This window comes from Centroberyx gerrardi, chromosome 18, assembly GCF_048128805.1.
Source record: "Centroberyx gerrardi isolate f3 chromosome 18, fCenGer3.hap1.cur.20231027, whole genome shotgun sequence".
NCBI lineage: Eukaryota > Metazoa > Chordata > Actinopteri > Beryciformes > Berycidae > Centroberyx > Centroberyx gerrardi.
Genome location: NC_136014.1, coordinates 24,924,338 through 24,931,837, shown reverse-complemented (window position 1 = coordinate 24,931,837; position 7,500 = coordinate 24,924,338). Strand labels below are relative to the sequence as shown.

Sequence of the window (7,500 nt, the reverse complement as noted above, 5' to 3'; positions counted from 1 at the left end):
GACCCTCATTGCAAACATTCTTGCATAGATTCAAAATTTCAAATGTATCTTATTTCCAGAGGAGAAATATTCAATATTCCACAGGATATACAGATCCTAATTTCCAAAAGAGACAGATGGTACACATTCTCACTGCTTTCCCTAAAACCTAGATTCTATTCCTACTGGAAACCAGACTGCTTCCCTCTGTCTGATAGTCAGGTTTTGGTTGCTAAGCGCTGCTAGCTGCAGCCTTGGTGAGGTCAGTCTGTTCACCCAGCAAGCCTGACTCACACTGAGAGCTGAGACGCCCTGCCTCAGTGCCGCTGAGCCTGAGCACAGCCTGCAGTGTGAAGCCTGGCTTTTATTACTGTTTATTACTGTTTTATTACTGTTTATTACTGTTTTATTACTGTTTATTACTGTTTTATTACTGTTTATTACTGTTTTATTATTGTTTATTACTGTGAAGCAGGCAATGAATTCAATACAATAAACAAGGTGTGTTCTTAATCATATACTGAGATGACTGCATCTGACTCTAACACACACACACATACACACACACATACATAACCAAACGTGTACATGTGCAAACACACACAATCACGAACACTGAACTACACATGCAGAAAACACACACATGCATGTGCAGACACACACACATACACACAGACACATCCACAGTCCTAAATGCACACATCCACACATGTGCATGCACAAACATATAAAGACAAATGCCTACAGAAATGCACAAATGCACACACTCGACCACATGTGCGCATGCAGAAACACAACAAATGCACCACACACACACACACACACACACAGTACAGGAAGTGTGCAGGCTGCAGAGGCAACAAAGGCGTCATTTGCATGAAGAACGAAGCGGAAGCGAAACCAAAGCTCCTTATTGTGCCGTACTTACTGTACTCAGCACCGCCGCTACACACACACACACACACACACGCACACATGCTGCTTTCCATGTGATTTGAGTAGACAAACAAAGAGGCCAGTGGACTTCTGGGTAGCTGGGGGAAATGGGAACCAAACTAACTGCGGTTGTCTCGGCAACAGTCATATCCCATAATGCTATTCAAATTCTGCCACTCTGTTATCTCACTCATGTGGCCTGCACACACACATACACACACACACACACACATGCACACACACTAGAATCTAGAGAGAGAGGAAGGGAGGAGAGAGAGAGAGAGAGAGAGAGAGAGAGAGAGAGAGAGAGAGAGAGAGAGGAAGATGCACACCCAAAGGCCATTCATTTGGACACAGCTGTTTGTCAATGCAGATGCTCATCATTCCTCCCTGTTTGTGTGTGTGTGTGTGTGTGTGTGTGTGTGTGTGTGTGTGTGTATGCACATGTGTATATCTGTGTGTCTAAGGGCGTTTTCACACCTGATATTTCGCTTCCTTGGTTCGCACCTGATGCGAGAATGATACATTGTTTCGTTTTTCAGGTGGTTCGGTTCGCTTTCACAAAGTCAGAAATCAAACGGTCCAGATAGGGTCGCCAACCGTCCCGGATTAGCCAGGAGACTCCGGTAATTAGCCTCAGTCTCCCGGGATGGAAAAAATAAATTCCCAGAGATTTTTTGAGGGCTGAAATTATAAGAATGTGTGTGTGCGTTGGGTATGTTGTACGTCGGGTGCGTCGTGTGCGTCCACTGCGTCGGATGAAGGTTATTTTCATGACTTTTTGCTGGGCTGTGCTTTTTACATCTTTACTGTGTTGGTTTTCTTGGTTGTAGGTTACGTATTTAGCAACTGGCAATGCGTGATGACGGTTAACGGGACATGCACGTTGCGCATTTGGCACTGCGTAATGATGAGAGGGACACGTCGTTTTTGGCATTTGGCATCGCGTAATGATGACAGCATATGGCACACACGTCAGGAATGACATGACAACCCCCCCCCCCCCCCCCCACCCCCCCGCCCCCAATAAAAAAAATCTCCGGTAAATTGGCTCCGGTAACTTGGTAAACATACAACAAAACCCTCGCAACTTCTGCCTATACTATATCTTATATCATGGACACTCTAGAGGATTACACATATGAACGGCCGTCAAGAATAAAATAATAATAAATAATTTAATAATAACATTTCGAGGAAGACGCTGCAATCAGACAATCTTATCACAGAAGAAGGCTGGCTCTGATGAGATCCTATCACGACTTGTTGGCATTTGCCATACTGGACGAGTGAGGTAAGTTGGTCCAGTCCAAACCAGAGAGCTGACGATTGCAATCATGCAAAAATCCCCAAAAGTTGATCCACGCAAACGCTAGTTTCACCAGTCATCAAAACAGGATGTGAAGACGTTGTTTTTAACCAATAAAATTCAGATTAAATGCTTCGCTTCCTGAGATTGGTTCGAATGTGTTCTCACCAGAAATGAACCGCTCCACAGTTCACTTGGAAGCGGCCTGAGACCAGCTCCTCGAGGCGGACCAGAGAGCGGTTATTTGGTCCGCACCAGGGTTCGATCAGGGTGTTCACACCACCCCAAACGACCCGAACCAAGGGGGTCCGGGGTTCGATTCAAACGGACTAAACAAGACTGGTGTGAAGGCACCCTAAGTGTGTGTGTGTGTGTGTGCAAGAGTTTGTATTTGTGTGTGCATGGGTAGATGTGTGTATTGTGTGTGCATATGTGTGTGTGAGTGTGTGTGTGTGTGTGGGGGGGGGGTTGTGCGTCTTTGTGTATCTGCATGTGTGTGTATGTGTCTATGTGCATGTATACATGTGTCTGCATATGTTTAAATATATCTGTGTGTGTGTGTGTGTGTGTGTGTGTGTCTGATTCTGTCAAGGGCACAGCCGGATCCGTCGTACCAAGCCATGGTCACCATGGCAACAGAACACACACTTCTTCTTCTTCAACTCCTCTTGTCTATTTTCTTTTTTTGAACATACTATTGTGTGGAAGGGAGTGGGGGAAGGGAGCGTGTGTGTGTGTGTGTGTGTGTGTGTGTGTGCGTGGGTGTGATTGACAGGCCGGGCCAGGCCACTAATTTCAGTCACTTCCTGGTCTGTTTCAGCCAATCAATAAGCGGAGACTGTCTAATGGAGAGCTCTCATTGGCTAAGTGGCCACTCCTGGGTTTCATTCTCAGTACTTTTCAGTGTAGCGGCTCTGCGGTTGCCATGGCGCCCACATCTTGGTTGTCTCCTCCGTTTCTTGTCGTTTTGGTTATTTCGGTTCATTCACTGCTGTTTCAATTCCATTTTTTCTTTTTTTTCAGTGACTTGGTTGATTTTGAGATTTTTTTGCATCCTGTTGCTGCTTGAATTGAATTGAGTTGAATTTTATATTCTTCTATCCTGTTCAGTTGTGTATGTTCTTGTCATCTGGTCATCTTTTGTTGTGTTTTTGTCTCTCTTTTGGTTGTTTGGAGGTAAATCCACCTGCAAAATTTATCTTTTTTTCATTCTGTGTTTTTGTCATTGTATGTCATCGCTGTGTTTTATACCAATTTGCTTATAGGCTACTGTATGTTTGGTCATTCTTCTTCAAATAAACTAGATTTCAGTAGACTAAAGCCATCTTTTACACAGAGCATTGGTTTGATTTCTATGTAAAGATGTCCAGGTAAAGCTGGAGAAAAGCCTGGTGTCCAACTAGCCACCACAAGGGTTTCTAACCTGTGTTGGTCACATGGTGTGTGTGGAAGTTGGACTACCAGCAGGAAGACGAAAACCCAAATTCAATAGATTTTCCCTTTCTCATACACAGATTACTGTTATTTAGCAGATACACTGATTCCTGCAGATTCCCCTGTAGAGACGAACATACAGGTGAACTGAGAAAAGAAGGATGAAGCTTCAGTTTGGATTGTGCATGTCAATCTCTAAAGGTGTAGTCAGTGAGAGGGAAATGAAGCATGCTGGGTATAGACTATGGATGTATGGGTGTCTTTATGAGCACACACACACACACACACACACTTGGATGGTTATGGTCGTATGAGCAATTATGGAGAATGCTTGCGTCACGCTCTCTCTTTCTCTCACGCTATCTCTCTCTCTGTTCCTCTCTCTCTCACGCTATCTCTCTCTCTCTCTCTCTCTCTCTCTCTCTGAACAACTTGTCGCAGGTTTGAGCAGCCGTTGACATTTGTCACCTCCTGTGTCCTCGTTACCCACCTCCACACACACACACACACACACACCACACACACACACACACACACACCACACACAAAGGTGCACAGGCACGTAAACTGTGTGCTAGCACTGACGCACTTCAGCACACTCGCTCTCACATCCTGTGTGTGTTTCGTGTGTGTGTGTGTGTGTGTGTGTGTGTGTGCGTGCTATAGAGATGTGTGAAGTTGAAAGGCCCACACGTTTTGCTCTTTGAGGTGCCGATTGTAATCTCTGCTTTACATGATCTATTTCTGTCCGTAGTCTGAGTCAACGGCACACACACACACACACACACACACACAGACAAAACACACACACATACGCACACATGATATGAGAGAGAGAGAGAGAGAGAGAGAGAGAGAGAGAGAGAGAAAGGGTGTTTGGATGACAGAGTTCAGCTCGCCCTTGATACAAAGCCGCCTGCTACACAGGAAGAGGAAGTGACACCGCTGACACACACACACACACACACACGCTCACACACCCACACAATGTGCTGTTTCTTCCCCTATCCAGCATATTTGCCGTCACAACACACATATGAAAACCAAAGAAAGCAAAATGGCCTGAATCTTTTCCTCTGATAGCACTCCTCCTTCTTCTTTCATCCCTCCTGCATTATCAGCCTCATGTCAGCCTCAAGTCCTTCCTCATGTCTTTTTTTACCTCAGTATACTATATATACCAATATCTAATATATCTTAATATACTTGCTCTTGTCTTGGAGTTTAAAATGCGAAATGAATCCTTCCTACCTTTTTCTCCTCGGCTCTTATCCCCCCTGTTAGCTCTTCTTTATCATACATGATCATCATAGAGTCACAGGAATATGTTATTGCGTCTATTTTTCACGATGCTGCGACCTCTGACCCCTGACCTACTTACTACCGGCTGCTTGTAATGTTGGTGTTCTAGGAATTGAAGCTCGTTCTACTAATTCCCTCGGTGCACAACATGAGCTAAACGCCTGAAATGTAAAAGGACAAGAGAATCTAATGCTTATCTAATGTAAAGGGACAAGAGTATCTGCTGCTTATGAGTGTCTAATGTAAGAGAGAGAGAGTCTAGTGCAGGTTTTTGTGAGCCGTGGATCTCAAGGCAAGAGAGGAAATTGCTTTTCTGTCGGTTTCTGTGGGATTCAGCCTCGGTCTACAGTTCCATATACAGTGGTAAACACTGTAGAAACTCTTTATTCTGCATTAGTACTGCAGAAAATGACATCTTGAGTCTTATAAACAATGGTGGAAAGAGTACTAGAATGTCCTGTTCAAGTAGAAGTACTGTGACTTTGCTGATATTTTACTTAAGTAGAAGTAAAAGTACTGGTGTAAAAATCTACTGAAGTAAAAGTAAAAAGTGTCTCATTTAAAATGTCCTCTTTAGAAAACAGAACGTCGTTAGCTGTGATCTTTTCCATGTGATTCTGAAAGGAGAGAGGACAGAGTTCAAACTAGATTTGTTTAATTGGAAACATTAGAAATGACAAAATAAAGTGCGGAAAGAAAGTAAAGCCAGATTCCTCTTCTCTTCTTTGCTGACTGACTGTAAGGAAAATTACTGACTTACTGACCTCTATTTGATTCTGATCTTATCTTTCCCTTTTACTGTTTCTATATTGTTTTTTATATTACTGTTTATATTGGTTTATATTGTTTTTATTCTTCTCTGTCTTTTAACAAAGTGCACAAGCTAAATTCCTTGTATGTGCAAATATACTTGGCCAATAAAATGATTCTGATGCTGAAAAAATGATTCTGATTTAAAAAGATACACCAAAAAGTACAAGTACACCAAAGAAGCTACTCGTTTACATTAACGTGAGTAAATGTAATTAGTTACTTCCACCCTTGGATATAAAGTAGCACCAAATTAGTTTATTCTAGCACAAATGTCTAGTGTCTGTCACACCATTTCCTTCCTTCTTTCTGGCTGAACAGACTGCAAACCTTGACTTTTTCCAAACAGTTCCTCGATATCAGAGATGTGACCAAGTCAACTTTGCTCGAGTCTCAAGTCAGTCTCAAGTCTTGAGGCACAAGTCACAAGTCAAGTCCCAAGTCTAAATGTAGAAAACCAAGTCAAGTCCAAGTCAAGTCCATGTCATTAAAGTCAAGTCTCAAGTCTAAATGTAGAACAGCAAGTCAAGTCAGAACAAATCAAGAGTCCAGTATCAATTTAATATCTTAAAGAAAACTAAATATCTAGGACTTTTCAATGCAATATGGTTTTAATAGGATAAAAACTTGGTAAGAGCATCATGAGTTTGATTTCTATAATCAGTTTCAACTTCAATAAATTCAATCATTCCATACAAATTCAGAAAACAGAATTAAAATTCAGTCGTCCGCTGGAACAAATCTCATCACTTTCAATCTAAGTCATTTACACAAACACAAGATCTCAAGTCAAGACTTTAGAAACCTTTTCAAGTCATCAAAGTACAAGTCAGAGTCAAGTCCCAAGTCACCAGAACCCAAGTCAAGTCAAGTCTCAAGTCTTCTCTTCATGCATCAAGTCAAGTCTCAAGCAATCAGAACTGTGACTCGAGTCCAAGTCATGTGACTCGAGTCCCCACCTCTGCTGGATATGAGAACAAGTGGAAATGTAGGAGTGCAGAAACTGTTAAAGCGAGCTTTTCATTTACACTTCCAGCAGAGGTCACACCTCCGGTAACGAAGCCAGCCGGTTGCCACGGCAACCAGCAGGGAGGAAACAGCGAGAGTAATTCTGCTAAATGAATACAGTTCAACTCTCTCCTTGTCTTATTATCTCTCTCTCTGTGTGTGTGTGACTCTCTCATTCTCTCTCTCTCTCTTTTCCTCCGTCACTCTCTCCCTCCCTCACTCTCCCTCTCTCCTCCTTGATCTCTCCCTCTCTCTTTCCCTCTCTCGTTCCTTCTGCTTCCCTCTCTCTCTTTCTCTTTCTCTCTCTCTTCCTCTCTCTCTTTCCCTCTACTTCTCTCTCTCCCTCTTTCTCCCCCTCTTTCTCTCTCTCTTTCTTGGTCTTTCTCTTTCTCTTTCTCTCTCTTATCTCTCCATCGCTTTATTTCTCTCTCTCTCTCTCTCTCTCTCCATTCCTCTCTCCCTCCCTCTCTCTTTCTTGCTCTTGCTCTTTTTCTTGCCACTTGTCTCTCCATCTCTCTCTTTTCCTCCCTCCCTCTCTCACTCCTCCTTTGTTCTCTTTCCTTCCTCCTCCTCTCTCTCTTCTTCCCTCCCTCTCTTTCTCTCTCCTTCTACCTCTCTCTACCTCTCTCTCTCTTTTTCTCTCTCTGCTAAAGGATCAGCCATTTTAAATCATAATGATGGTTATTATGGAAAGAAAAGTCCTTTCACCATTTTCCATTTTC

At 42.9% G+C, this 7,500-nt stretch overlaps 1 long non-coding RNA gene across 1 annotated transcript in view; it reads right to left on the bottom strand.

The window, feature by feature from the left end:
• Window positions 1-7,500, bottom strand: part of LOC144542766 (uncharacterized) — a 54,060-nt gene that overhangs the window by 34,583 nt on the left and 11,977 nt on the right. The window lies entirely within an intron of this gene.